The sequence below is a fragment of the Cetorhinus maximus genome, chromosome 16, assembly GCF_964194155.1.
Source record: "Cetorhinus maximus chromosome 16, sCetMax3.hap1.1, whole genome shotgun sequence".
Lineage (NCBI taxonomy): Eukaryota > Metazoa > Chordata > Chondrichthyes > Lamniformes > Cetorhinidae > Cetorhinus > Cetorhinus maximus.
This window is the reverse complement of record NC_135894.1, coordinates 42,759,244-42,774,393: the sequence shown is the minus strand read 5'-3', so window position 1 is coordinate 42,774,393 and position 15,150 is coordinate 42,759,244. Positions and strand designations below refer to the sequence as shown.

At 45.7% G+C, this 15,150-nt stretch overlaps 1 protein-coding gene across 1 annotated transcript in view; it reads left to right on the top strand.

Annotated features, from left to right (window-relative positions):
* Positions 1 to 5,673: 5,673 nt before the first annotated feature.
* The window catches only part of sytl5 (synaptotagmin-like 5), a 129,967-nt gene continuing 120,490 nt past the window's right edge, over positions 5,674 to 15,150 (top strand). Inside the window, exon 1 of the mRNA XM_078559769.1 lies at positions 5,674 to 6,029. The gene's annotated coding sequence lies outside the window, so the exon portion shown is untranslated. The remainder of the gene's footprint in view (positions 6,030 to 15,150) is intronic.

Here is a 15,150-nt window from a genome sequence, read left to right as displayed (position 1 = left end):
TTGACCTTGTCACCTTTACTTTCCCTTCTATCACCCTTGAGCATCCCCATTACCCTGGATCCTGTCACCATCCACCTGCACATGCCTTTCTTCCCCTCAGTCCCCATGCCCATCCTGACCTTGCTCCCCTCCCATTATCCATGCCACCTTTCTTAGCCTCCTCCATGAGCCACCCGATGATACCTTCACCTGCCAGACTCACACCCTGAACCTGTCAGCCTACCACATTCCACTTCCTCAACTGTCACTGTTCCCTCCTATTACCACTACCCTGAGTTTGCCCCCTAAGACCCCACCACCACCTCCACCAACCCTACCCTCTAACACATTCTCTCAACCTTCCTTGGACGCCCCCACCCCTCACCACTTCCCCAGACACCACCAACCCCACCCTCCCCCCCCCACCATCCCCAGACATTCCCCACCATGAATTCCCTGCACATGAATTGCAACCATCTTGAAGGTAGGCGAAAGCAGCATCTACAGACCTCGGAGCCATTGATGAAGTGAAGCTCGCCAGTGCACACCATACATGTACAGTTGTGAGACAGACAATTCTAATTATCCACTGGTGGGGCACTTAATTTGGAAGGGGAACATGATTCCAGTAAGTAAGGCTTTTAATGAGAATTCATGAGAGGCAAATGAGGTTCCCAGTATAGCTCAACAGGAAAGCCTTTAACCTGCCATGAAAGTCAGGAGAACAAAATTCAAAACTAATTTCCCACTTGTGGAAAACTGAATTTTCCCATCATCCTAAATTTAGCGCCCCCGCCCACCACGATTCCACCCACTGGTGGGAGCGGAAAATTCAGCCCATGATTTTCACAAAAAAAAGTGACTGAATCACAGACCCCAGACATTGGTTACAACGCAAGATTCCCTTCTAAGAAAATTAAAATTTAACTTATCCAGTACCCTTAAGCAAATGATCCTCATAAGAAACAAGAAAGTTAAGGACATGAAAACATTATTTGTTTTATTATAGCCCAATTCAGCATCAAACGGCATTTTTAATGTCTCCTAATATTTGACTTTACTTAACTGCAGGGGTGGGCATTCTGTTGCAAATTAATTTTTTTTGCCAATTTACTATAAATCTGCACAAACTTTGAAAATTAGAGGTCTATGCTTGCTGAACGACCCTTTGGTGAAATTGGTCACCAATAAGCAGGGAGGTATCGAGTCTGCCCAGCTCAGGATTCTTCTGTGGCCCTGGCAGCCACCAACTAATCTTCAGTACACAACTCTATTAATGCATCTGCTCATCAGGGCGAACCATGCACCAACTTCCCCATTGTCCTCAGCAACGGATTAAAGTTGTCACTGACTGCACATGTGTTGCTATCAAGGCGTCAGCAATATTCATAAATAGAACTGTGCAGCTAGTGGCTGCTCACAGAAACAGGATCATGCAAGCTTGTGCAAAGCACCCAGGCAGTTGTCACAATGTATTTATCCTGAGACCATCTACTGACCTGCCAGTATTTGAGCCTAACAGAAATGTGGCCACTTGACTGCTGGGGAACAATGGATGCTGCCACAAGTCATGGTTCATGAGAGCCTTCTGTATCCTGTTCACTCCCAAGCGACACAGTTATCATCTCTGCCATTGGAACATTGGGATTATTATTGAGCACAGTAGAGGGAGACTGAATCAGAGGGTCAGGCTCGGGCTCAATTTGCCCTATGAAGAGTCACACATAGCAGTTGTGTGCTGCATATTTCAACCCCCTCATACAGCGAGAACTGCATTAGGAGGAGGCAGAGCAGTCATCCTTGGATGAGGGAGATGAGGGAGCAGCAGAAGAAAGTGATTTGAGGGACCAGTCATTTCTCTGCAATGCTATGATCTGCTCATTCCCCTCCCCTGAAATGCACAGAGCCTTGTCTGCTTAATAGTGTTGTATCCTTCGTTGCTCTCTCACTCCTGAAATGAAGAACATTTTACTCATTCAGACAGCTTCTGTATCTATGAACTACTGAAAATGTGTACTCGAACAGCAATGGAATCACATTAAAATGTGAATGTAATAAAGGTGAATAATGTAATATGCATCTTGACAAGTGCTTAATTCACAATGCTTTTCTTAAAAGTAGCTTTTCTGACTCTTATACACCTACCAGGTGCACTCCTAGTGATCTGAACAAAGCTGGTGGAAGCTTGATGTTGCTCACACAGGGATCTTTCAGATGCTTATACCAATTCAGTTCTGGGTGTTCCAAACTGCTGGACCTTGGCTGTTGCCTGGGCACTCCAGTCCAGCCAACTTGCTAGTAAAATGGCAAATATTGGTTCAAAAGAATGGAGAGTGAGCAGAGGTGCGGACATCCTGAGAGAGGCCAACAGATATCACTTGCTGGAGCTCTTCACTGCCACTGATCTATACTGAAAATGGTGAGTGACTCCTTCAAAGCCCCTATTTATTCAGTTCACCATTCTGTCTAAGGTGGAACCCAGAGCCTGCACTGCAGCTGCTCAAACTTCCATCAAAGCTTCAAAATATGTGAGCAAAGGCTCGTGCTGTGTGGGTCTGGCTGCACGCTCTCAATGGTAGATGCCATGTGGGATGACACCACAGAAGCTAGAAGAGGACTCCTCATACCCTCAGCTGTGACACTAAAATCCATTTGTAGACTAACTTTGCAGATCTAAAGCAAGATTATATTCTTTGGCTAATTCGTAGAAGGAATTGGGCATTGTACATCCTCAGGAGAATGTTCTTCCCTTGAAGTTTCTGGATAAGGTCTTGCTGATGCTAAAGACATAAAGGAAAGAGAGAAGTGGACTGAATTAGGGTAGCAGATAAAGAATGGACACTAACAGGTGATAGTTCTGAGAATACAGCTTTGAAACTGAAGTTAGCAGCATTTTTTGCAGGGGTGAATTAAGGGTTACAAGGAATATGCAGAAATACTTCTCTGGAATGCTGCCAGCCTCTTTTTCCAGTGTTCATGGTTCTGTCTGGGCCACTAATCTCTAGGAAGTATTGTTATGCTTTGATGAGGAATTGATCCTGGAATTCCTCCCTTGACTTTGTTCCTCTCCTTTGCATTATGGAGATTGTTTGCTCTTATTAAAAGATCAAAAGTTAGCAAGTCAATGTTGTAAAGGTAAATGGATATATGGCGAGCTTATGCGTGCAATGGATGTGTCAAGAGGTGGAGATGTGGCAAGATAGGATAGGGATGTGGTGAATATAAAGGAAAGTGTGTGCATGGTAAGGAAGGAATCATGGGAGGAGTCAGTTGTGAAACTGGTGGTATGTGAGAAGAAAATGGTATAGTGAGAGAGAGGTATTGCATTGTGCCCTTGTGATAGGAAGCTGAAGGATGTGATGGAATGGAGGGAATTGTTGAGAATAAGGTGAAAGGAATGTTGTGAAGTACTATTGAGAGGTGCAGAGAAATGTATTCCCCCTTGCTGCTTTTAAAAGGATATTGAACAACCTCTGGCATTGCAGCCGTATCTGTGGAATGATGCTGGTGGACTGACTGTCTGTCTCTGTCTGCAATCTCTGTCCAGGCCTAAACTATTGTTTTCCTTATGTAATATTATTTTACAAGACTTGCAAGAATTCAGCTGGTTGCCCGATGTCCTTGTATTGGAAGAGCAGGTCGCCATTCTTAGTTCCAATCTGACCTGCACCAATCCAGTGTCCATATAGGCTATATACAAAGGCTTGGGCTACACTAGATTTGTGAAGTTCTTGGGAAGAAACAGTAATATATTCAGCCAGATGCATTCAGAACCAGAATTGTTCATGCTGTTGAAACATGCATCCTTTTCCTTTTCCTCTGGACTCCCTCTGCTGGTCCATATGTATAGGATAGCCTTTAGTGGACAAAATGCACAATGCAATTTTCAATACACTGCAAAATTGATCCACTAATGCAGATTTGACCTGTAAGGACATTGGGCCTAATCTTTTGGCACAGGCCTAATACGAATACATTTTAATCTCAATATAGCGGTCCTTTTGATATTAAGAAGAGAAAAGTTCAGTAAGTGTTCCTCGTTACACTTGAAATTATACATCCGATGACTTGAGTTCCAGCTTATTCCTGTCTGGTGGAACTTCATGAGAATATGTCAAGTTACTCATCTTCCTGAATTTAGTTCAACTGGTGCCAATCCCTCTTTTAAAACTTTGCTGTGTTGCACCAAATTCCAGAGTGATGAGCTGTTCTTTTCTGGTGCACACCTTTGTCATTTGGTTTCATTATGTACATATCCTGGGTTATTGTTCCTGGATTAGGTCACAATGGCTTTATTATACAATATATCTTAATTATTTATTCCTGAATAGGCACTGATTAGCTTTGTTTTTTTTTGTACAGGGCCACTATACAACAAGATCTATATAGCATTCAGGCCTCAATTAACCAATTATGGTTAGGCTTATGTTATTGATCCCTGTCAATTACCGAACAGATCCTGAGGCCAGCTTTGTAAGTCTACCTGCATTGTTACAGGTTATATGCAGTATATGCAGATAATTTTAAGGTGCAGTTGTGGCTTAGCACGTATAAAGTTCTGAGGAAGGCACTTGATCACCTGTTGTAAATATAAGAAGCAATGACTCCACTTGTGCCACATCACTGCGTAATTATGTCAATGTGGGCATGACATTATCACAATGAAAGCAATACATAACTTTCCTGGGGCCTTAAAATTTCCATAGTGGTCAGCTATTCAGCTTTGTTTCCCTAAATACACCAGCCAATGGGCGAGCCAGCATAGTACAGAGTCATACATGCTGGGAACATTCTTGGTTCAATCCTCAGCCTCTGCTGAGCTAGTTCATTTCAGCTAAGGTGGCAGTTTGGTGCTACAACTGACATGAGCACACTGTGCTAGGATTGAAAAGATGGAGAGTTCCTATTCACAACCGCTATCTGTGCCCCTCTGCTGAAAAATGGGTACAAAATTAAGCTGTGCTTTGATGTCCCTCAATGGCTACCTTGAGGTCAGAAGAATTGCCAACACCTCTGAATCTCCTACCTCAGGAAGAGTAACTGCCCTCAGTAAAGCAGAGGAGGATAAAGAAGGGGAAAACTAGGGCACTTTAACTTAAAATATATCTTTGTAAGTATTGGAGATTTTATCCACTAAATGTGGTACACTTAAATTGATTGTTAACATTTTGTGCAATTCATTATACATTCAATTAAAACAACTCCCTTCTGCTCAGAAAACTGAACCAGGGGTTTCCCTCCAAACTGTCCCCATTTGTTGCATTCCCAAAGGCTGTTGGTGCTTTGCCATCTAGTCAGAATTACTTTAATTGGAAATGTAATACTGTTGTCAGTTCATGAGTTGGTATAAGTACAATTTAATTGTTCTAAGCTTATCAAACCAATTTTAATGCACATTCATGCAGTTCCTGGAGTGAGTAACAAATTTCACAGAATTTGTTTGCTGTGCAAATATGATAACCACCACACAATGGTTTGGCTTTGTGCACTTATACTGAACAAGTTAGCTGGACACAAATATTTACATTTTTATTTGATTTAATCAAGCATTTTTTAATTAAGCCTATCATAATTTAGCGTCTTTGGCTTGGTTGTTGGAAAGGAGAACTGCCAAATATTTCAGCTGCAGATATTGAACTGCAGTGTGGCAGCATGGTGGAAGAGTCATGAGTCATAAGGCAGATCCCCTGGTCTAAAACTAGGGGCCATAAATATAGAATAGCCACTATTAAAAGCAATAAGGAATTTAGGAGAAACCTCCTCACCCAGAGAGCAGTTAGAATGTGGAACCTGCTATCACATGGGTTTCCTGAGACAAATACCATGCCTTTGAAGGGAGAGGAATAGAAGGATATGCAGACTGAGTTAAATAAAGTAGGGTCAGAGAAGGCTGGTGTGAAGAAGCATAAACACTGGCACAGACCAGTTAGGCCAAATGGCCTGTTTATGTATTCTACCTAGCTTTTTTTTTGCATTTTCATATGTAATAGGCTAATGCCTGCTTCAGAAATGGGTAAAGGATTCCTCTGGTTTGTTCTTATCCAATACGGGTAAGTTGGAAATATTTGTGTGTTTCTTCATGCCTTTTTGGGAACTTTGAAAGTCAAGTAGCACTTGGAATATGGCTACTGCATGGCCCAATTTCTAGGCCTAGGTGTTTGTTTTTTCAAATAATTTCGATGGTCAGTTTTTCACAACTGTCTTATGATCTAGAGTAGCAGGGCAATGAGAATTAGATGACAAAGAGTGGGGTCACAAATGTCAGAGAAACAGCAGAAAATGTGAAACAAATAATAAATTAAAGGAGTAAGAGGACAAAATTAAAGGCAGCTAGAAAAATGAGAGATAACAAAAAGTGAGAAACAGAGATAAGTGAAAACTATAGAAAGAAGGAGAACTGATTGGAAAGAAATTCAGCAATTTTTTAAAAAATGTATAGGAATTGACCATAGAGAAGCAATATTGGATTTACAATAGAGAGACAGAATTGAAGCGAATACTGAATGACAAATATTATTGTCATACCTTGGATTTAAAAAATCTGGATGCTCACAGGTGAACGTGCATGGAGGATAGTGCTGTTTTAAGCTGTTTCAGGGAAATCATACAAAAATATGGGGAAATGGTATCTACATAGTCTGTTTTGGATATTGAAGCACAAACATCATGGTTGATAACAGATGGTACAAAACATACTTAGTATGGATAAAATCATCACTTGCCTTATCATAAACCCAGGAGGATTTAACTGCTCTCTGTTAGACTCAATTCTCACGCTCAAATCATGTGTCATGAAAAGCAAATAAGGTGCACCTATTTTGTACGTAGTTAGCAGCAGGTGGAGGTGGATGACAATGAGTCATGCATCCAGTTACTTTTGTAAAGAACAAAACACTTTTTTTCACAGCTAGAAGTGGGAGGACATTAGAACATTAAATTGGGCAACTGGAAAGCTTATTCCATCTACAGCTGTTTTGTATAACTGATGAATGTAGAATATAGCGGACAATTTACAGATAATCCTAGTGATGTAAATTTTATTGATGTGCAACATTTAAAACCACTAACATCAGAATGTCTAGTCTGGAGACATCAGTGTCAAAATACAGCTTTATTTCATTAATCCTGACTGTTAATGCTTACTTCTCTGTTTCATCGGATATTTTATTTTTGATGATCATCTTAAAATGCAGCTGGTATTAAGTTCACTTAACCTAGCTAATATACTAGGTTGCACCTGTTGTATAGCGCGTAGACAGATCATACAATGTATTACCCACAGGCTATGTTCCTCTGTATATATCAGTGTCAGCATTGTTTTCTATTGTGGAATGATAGTACAGCTATTAGTGCCTGTCTTGGACACCCTCTGCATGAAAATTAGACTACAGTGACACATTAGGACCAAAAATGCAACAGGCGTTCTATGGGACAAGGTAGTTAACCTAGCACTATAATGCAAGTTCGGCTTAATTCAATATTTTTCCACATTTCTAACACATAGTGCCTAGAGGACAGGATATCTGATGGCAGCAAATTTTGCTGCAATGCTTTTGAAAGAAAGAGACAGGACTACTTGTAGTGTGAATGCTGAGGAGATCTAGCAGTGAAGGGCGGCTCTGTTTGGAGGAGGAGGCAATAAAGTGCAGTGCCTGTTCATTATTGATGGAGATGGCAGAGTGTGGAGGTGCAGTCTCACCTGTGGCCTAAACCTGAGGGTAGACAAGGAAGAAACTTATCGGCCTGCACAGGACTGCCAAAATAAGCAAACGAACAAATGATGATACCTTAATAAGTTGTCTCTCAAAGCACATTGATTTCTTTGACTGTCTGTTTGCATGGCTCACCATGTCAGAGAATATACTTTGCCAACTTTGCTTTCTAAGTGCACTGGTAACTTCATGGTCTTCCATTCCTTATGGCCAACATTTCTCTCTTCACAATCATCAGTATCAAAAAGCTGATTACTTGGTCATTCAACTCTACGTTGTTTGTGGAACCATGCGGATATCCTAGGACATGAGGTGCTATATAAATGGGTTAAGTTCCTCTTAATATTGCTATTTCAAAATGTCACTGTGAGCCGCTAACTAGCAACTAACAAGCACCAAGTATGCCGGCAAAAGGTTCCTCATTGATGGTCATTCATCTAGATTGGCTAGTGTCCTGGGCGTGTGGGTGGCACACTTTTGTCATTCCTCTTTGATCCTTGCAACTCTGTTCTCAGAGGAATGCTGCATATAAATGGAGGCAGCACATGAAGGGCTTGGGGATGAGAAGAAATTGCCAACACTGCCTTCATTGACTTACGATAAGAGGGCACCAGTGGACACATTATTCACCACACTATAGGTCCTGGAATGAGGGGAAAGAAAGATTCAGGTGGTATGCAGGAAATCATAAAAGATTTGGATTAAAATATTATCAGGTTCCTCATCACTAGATTGGTAGTTATGGAATCCTAGGCTACATCAATGTATGAGGCATTACAGTATTTATAAGAACCTAAAAAGGTAGGAACAAGTAAGGGCTACAAGGTTAGTCCTTAATGCTAATGGTAAAAATTGGGAAGCACTGTTCCAATGCAAAACGCTCTCCCAACTTTAAACAAAGCTGAAGATGGTTTATCCTATTATTACATTCTCTCTAGTATAGCAATACTAGATAGTCACTCTTATAAGCACTCTGAGTGTCTTATATTTAGGGTTGTGCTTGTACAAGCCTACATCTAACTATGCAGTTTGGAAACATCAGGCACATTCATTAATGAGCAGGTGGTCTGCTCCACTAGATTTTTAAACGGGCAACAAAGACAAATATTTACCATTTTGTATCTTTAACATATATTTCTTCAATTTCTTCATAAGTGAATCTAGTAATTACTTGGTGGGATGAAAATCATCAGCCTATTCTATTTCAAACACATGGACTATCTTCCTTTGGTTGGAATCATACCAAGCACAAAGGAAGATGGTTGTGGTTGTTGGAGGTCAGTCATCTCAGCTCCAGGACATTGCTGCTGGAGTTCCTCAGGGTAGTGTCCTAGGCCCAACTATCTTCAGCTGCTTCTTCATTGACTTTCCCTCTATCATAAGGTCAGAAATGGGGATGTTTGCAGGTGATTGTACAATGTTCAGTACCATTCATGACTCCCCAGATACTAAAGCTGTCTGTGTCTATATGCAGCAAGACCTGGACAACATTCAGGCTTGGGCTGATATGTGGCAAGTAAAACTTATGCCACACAAGTGCTTGGCAATGACCATCTCCAACAAGATAGAATCTAACCATTTCCCCTTGATGTTCAATGGCATTGCCATCACTCAATTCCCCACTATCAACATGCTGGGAGTTACCACTGACCTGAAAATGAGCTGGGCCAGCTATATGCTGGCCCAGACCCTGGCTTCAAAAGCAGGTCAGAGGTTGGAATTCTGCAAGGTGTAATTCACCTCCGATATCCCCAAAAGCTGCCCACCATCTACAAAGCAGAAGTCAAGAGTCTGATGGAATGCTCCCCGTTTGCCTGGATGAGTGCACCTCCAACAACACTCAAGAAGCTCAACACCATCCAGGACAAAGCAGCCTGCTTGATTGGCACCCCATCCACCACCTTCATCATTCACTTCCTCTCTCACTGACGCACAGTGGCAACAGTGCTTACCATCTACAAGATGCACTGCAGCAACTCACCAAGGCTACTTCGACAGCAGCTTCCAAACCCGTGACATGTACCACGTTGAAGGACAGAGGCAGCAGAGGTATGGGAACACCACCATTTGCAAGCTCCCCTCCAAGCCCCACACCATCCTAACTTTGAACTATGGGCAGAATTTTTCGTTTGACGTGTGGGCCCCGCACGTCCATGCGTAAAATGACGCGTGGTGACGTCAGGCGAGTGTCCCGATGTCACCACGCGCCATCACAATATTTTGCTGGGTGGGCGCGCGATGAAGTCTGACGCGTGCCTGCCATTAATTAACGGGCCACTTAAAGCCCTTTAGTCTTCAATTGACGCCAATTTTTCAGCGCCCGTGCAATCTTCAGGTTGGCACATGGGTGCAACGGGCAAGCGGGTAGGACACATTTGTATAAACCTCGTCCATGGGCGGGATAAGAGGGCTCAGTGGGGTCGTGAATCTGGTCTGCGAAGTTTTTATTGGAGAAAGTTTTTTAAACTTTCATGTATGATCTGCAGTACTTCAGAACGCATCCCAGCAGCTTTTTCTGGACTCTTATCCTTCAGGTCAGCACACTGCAGTGATGAATCTTTTTTGGGCCTGTAGCTTTCAAGAAACCTTCCCTTAGCCTGGGTATTGGATCTGATCTATCCACTGGAGGCAGGTCCTCTGAGGAGGAAGGGAGGGCTGGAAGGAACAGCAGGCTAGGAGTGCACATTCAGCCTCCAGGGGAGCCACCTTTGGGAGTATAGGCACAGGCACAAGGGGCGCAGGACCAAGAGGTTATTCAAGGTGGAAGGGGCCACAGAAGACGCCACTATCCTGCTGCCAGGGTATACAGGCGGCGAAGCAGTTATATCCGAGGTGCAGTGCCGAAGGAGGCTCCGACTGTCAAGGGAGACAGTGAACTATATCTGTTAGATGATTGGGACTGAGATCTCCCCTAACGGTGTGGGTGGACACCCCAGGCCAATGGCTCTAAAGGTCACAGCTGCCCTCAACTTCTATGCCTCTGGCTCCTTCCAGGGCTCGGTGGGTGATCTTTGCGTTGTCTCCCAATCAGCTGTCCACACTTGTGTCAAACAGTTCACAAACGCTCTGTTCAGGCATGCATTGACCTTCATCCACTAACGCTGGGACCAGGCAAGCCAGACACAGCGAGCCAGAGGCTTCGCGGCCATTGATGGCTTCCTCCGCGTCCGGGGTGCAATAGACTGCACACATGTGGCCATCAAGGCGCCAGCAGGTGAGCCCGGTGCCTTTGTCAACAGGAAGGGCTTCCACTCCATGAACGTGCAGATAGTGTGTGATCACAGGATGCTGACTCTACAAGTCTGTACAAGGTACCCAGGCAGCTCCCATTATGCCTACATCCTCAGACACTCCCAGGTGCCAGGGCTCTCCAGTGCTCCGGCCTGGCTAGATGGTTGGCTGCTGGGTGACAAGGGCTATCCCTGCAAAAGGTGGTCATGACGCATCTCCGCTGTCCAAGAACGGAAGCTGAGCAGCGCTACAATAGGTGCCACGCCTCCACAAGGGCTGTGGTGGAGAGAGCCATCAGTCTTCTCAAAATGCGCTACCGATGCCTGGTCTGCTCAGGGGGCGCACTCCAGTACCCCCCAGATCGTGCCTTGGTGATAGTGGTAGCATGCTGCGCTCTCCACAATCTTGCGCTGGAAAGGGGGGACGCAGTGGACAATGAAGACATCAACACAGTGACTGTGGCTGCACATGATGAGGCCAGCAGTGAGTCCGAGGATGAGCACGCACAGGGAAATGCTGAGGGGGCAGACACTGTCCCAGGCATACTCCAGGGAGGCAGGGACACCTGGGATGCTTTAATCCAACAAACCTTCAGCTAGCACAGCACAGATGGATCACCAGAACATGCCTGGGTTGGCACCTCGATCCTCGACATCTAAGTGCAAAGTGCAGGTCATCAGCAGTAACTAAGGGCCTTGCACATAAAGATGAATCTCCAAATAAACACTCATGACACTTAAACATACACATGCAGAAGAAACGAGCCACCCTCAGCCTCGGCCACACATCTGGCATTTAATGTGTGAATCAGAAGTTCTCACAATTATTAAACAATAGTGTAAACAATCCAGAATAAACCATAAGGACCTAATCTCGGGCCAACAGAAAAGCACCAGTGAGAAACCCATGGTGTGCCTAATGTGCCTTATGCTTTCGTTTACGGGCGCTACGTCTTGGTGCTGCCCCATTGCTTGGAGTAGCACCTGAGCCAGCCTGCTGACTCTGCTGTCCTCTTGGCCTTGATGACCTTGGCAGCCGTCCTCTGGCCTGTGGAGCCTGCGCTGGCCCCGCCTGGGAGTGAGCAGCCAGTTCCACAGCTGGCATCTCCCCAGTCGTCGCAGCCTCACTGGATGATACGGTCACTGGGAGAAGGGTGGAGGAGCTGGTGCCCTCATCCGGAGTGCCCTGAGAGGAGCCCGCAGAGATGACAGGCAGCTGCTGCGCCAACGTGAGGTCGCCTCGGACCTCCCTGCTCACTGTGGATGGATGTGCAATGAGCTGGGAAGCTTGATGCCCACACCATCTCCCACACTGGCAGCGACCAGCTAAGGTCACTGCCGATGTGAGGGCTTGCTGGTCCGAGCGCATCCCCAGGAAGCCCTGATGGATCTGCTGTAGGAGGCTCTCCACGAGAGTCGCCACTCTTTCCATGGAGGACACATGGCACTCGGACATGTGGCTCATTGCTTCGGCGATCGTCTGAGTAGAATCCTCCACCACGGAGACCAAGCCAAGCATAACCATATGTATCTCACCCAGACGCTCCCGCACACCCGGCCACATTTCCTGCACCTGCTGCATCGCAGGCGACTCCAAAGGCACTTCATCAGGCACCGACTGAACATGTGCCTGGTCTCCTGCAGTCCTCCAACTGCTGGCGCCATGGGCACTCTCTGTCTCTGCCAGCTCCTCCAGCGACTGTGAAATGCCCTCACCACTGTGCCCCGGGACACTAGCCAATGTTCGAATTCCCACCAAGGTGCTAGTATCTGCACTGGTGCCTGCCTTGCAGAAATGGTGTGACGCTGGTGAGACTTCAGGCCCCTCAGGTGTGAGAGGGGGCATCTGCTCCTGCTCCTCCCGGCTGTGCTCCGATGATGCTGAAAGGAAGAACATGGACAGTGGATCAGTTAGTGTGCACACACTGACAAACTTCATGCCTGTCCCCCTGGCTCATTATGTGCTCAACCTTCCAAAACCAATTGCCCAGCAATGTTGCAACAATAACTAATTTAACAATCATCAGTGCTACGGCCGTTGGGAGGACAATGCAAACCTCACTGTTGGCCTTAAATGCCTGACCGTGGCACCCCAGCCTCACCAACGGCAGTAGACCTGGGTGCATGGCGCCTCTCCAGTTCAAGGGCCTCCTGCTTGAAGCGACTTAATATGGAGAGCTGTGCCTGGCCGCCTCCAGTTCTCACACACTCGGCCGCGTTATGTGCATTCTTCTCCTGAAAAAGAGAGAAGGCCATTCATTAGAGCAAATTGCACATGGACCCTGCTCGTGCACGGTACACCCCAACCAGAGTGGGGCATATCAGGCCTCCAGTGCCTCCTCTACCCGCTGCTGCTGATCACTCAGACAAAGATGCTAGGCCTGCTCTCCCCACCATGGACACATGCTGCCTACATCACATTAGGGACCACATAGTTTTTGCTCCCATAGCAAGAAGGCGCAACCACATGCAGTCTACTGGTGTCAGTGTAGAGGACAGCAGATCGTTTGTTGCCACAACACCTTGAGGCTCCCCTTCCACCATCTCATCACCCTGACTAGGACATTTCCTGGAGTTCTGAGTATGCGCCTAGCTGCAGCTCCTCCAGGTTGCCCCCAAACTAGTCATGTGGGACTAAGAACAACACATGGCGTGGGGGAGAACTCATCTCCTCATGACCCACTCAGGCTGACCTCAGCATGGGCACTATCTGCTTGGCCAACCAGCAAAGGGAAAATGCCCTAAATGATTCAATGCAGTCATGACAGTAAGGCTTGGGGCGGAGGGGGCCGCAGAGGGTAAGGCTACTTTCTGGGTTAAATGCCCAATTCCAACATGGTACTCACTGTGCCAGAGCGCAACAAATCATTGAAACGCTTGCGACATTGGATCCAGACACGCCGCGCCACATCGCGGCCTACTGGTGCTAGGCCTGCTCCCCCCACCATGGAGCTCACCACCTCCGCCACTTCCTCCCAGGCACGTTTGGTCATGTAGGGGGGGGGCCTCCTCCCATCCTGGGGGACTAACACCTCCCGCCGTGCTGCCACCTCCTCAGAGGGCAGCAAGGCAATCATCAGAAAAACGAGGGGCGCTTTGGTCGCCCACTGGCCTACCCTGCAGCCTGGCCTGCTCACCCAAACCCCTCTTCTGCGGCCTGGAACTGGCCATTGTGAGAAGCCTACAGGAGGCTGCCAGGCCTTCGTTTAAACCGGCTGCCGGGTCGCCATTGGACCTGGTGGTCTGTACACGCCCGCCGCTGCCCACACGCTCCCGCTATCCACGGGAGTTGGCAAATATGTTCAGCGGGCCTTAACTGGCCCGCCCGCCTAAAATGCCTCTGTTCAGTAACCAATTTCCCCAACTGCTTGTATCCCAAGCTGCTGTAGTGTTAATGTTCAGGGGGCAGGGGTTGAGTGATAAAGGAAAAATACTGAGGATGCTGGAAATCTGAAAGAAAAACAAAAAATGCTGGAAAAACTCAGCAGGCCTGACAGCATCTGTGAAGCGAAAGACATAGTTAACGTTTTGAGTCCATACGACTCTTCTTCAGAGGCAGGCTCGTCTTGGTTGCTTGTGTGATGAGCTTTGTCATTCAACAGTGCAGAAAGCAGGGACCCAACAATTGAGTTGATGAACCTAAAGCAATATGGCATGAAAATGTTATTTTGCATTTGAAGCTTGATTTTAATGTTCACAGTGATGTACTCTGGTTAGCAATAGAATTCTACTGATTTTTTTTTTAACTTGCTTTCATTGGAAAAATAAAATTCCTAATCAGTTTTTTTTTAAACTAGCTCGCTAAACCCCTCCTCAATCAAACTATAGAATGGTAACTTTTTTCCATGGTACTTTTAAATCCCTCTTGGGTGTACAACAGTGAAGTGGGCTCATTCGACCGTTTCTCTTCTCCACCCCTGTTGAAATACATCATCTCTTCCCAATAGCCTTTTACCTTAATCTGGACAAGATTCAAAACTTCATATTCTGCTTAGTCGTAGGAAAGGAGCTACGTGCACCATTCATTTGACAGAGTTTTACTACAGCACCAGACACACACTTCCAATTAATATGATACACTTTCTATTGACATTGTTTAATATTCAAGAGAGAGCAAAAACATGCTTCTCCCCAGCACTTTCCACCCGCTCTACCCACCCCAACAACTCCGACTTGCTTCTTCCTAGTACCAAAATTAAGCACTCGACTCCCAAGCCTTATATAGCACA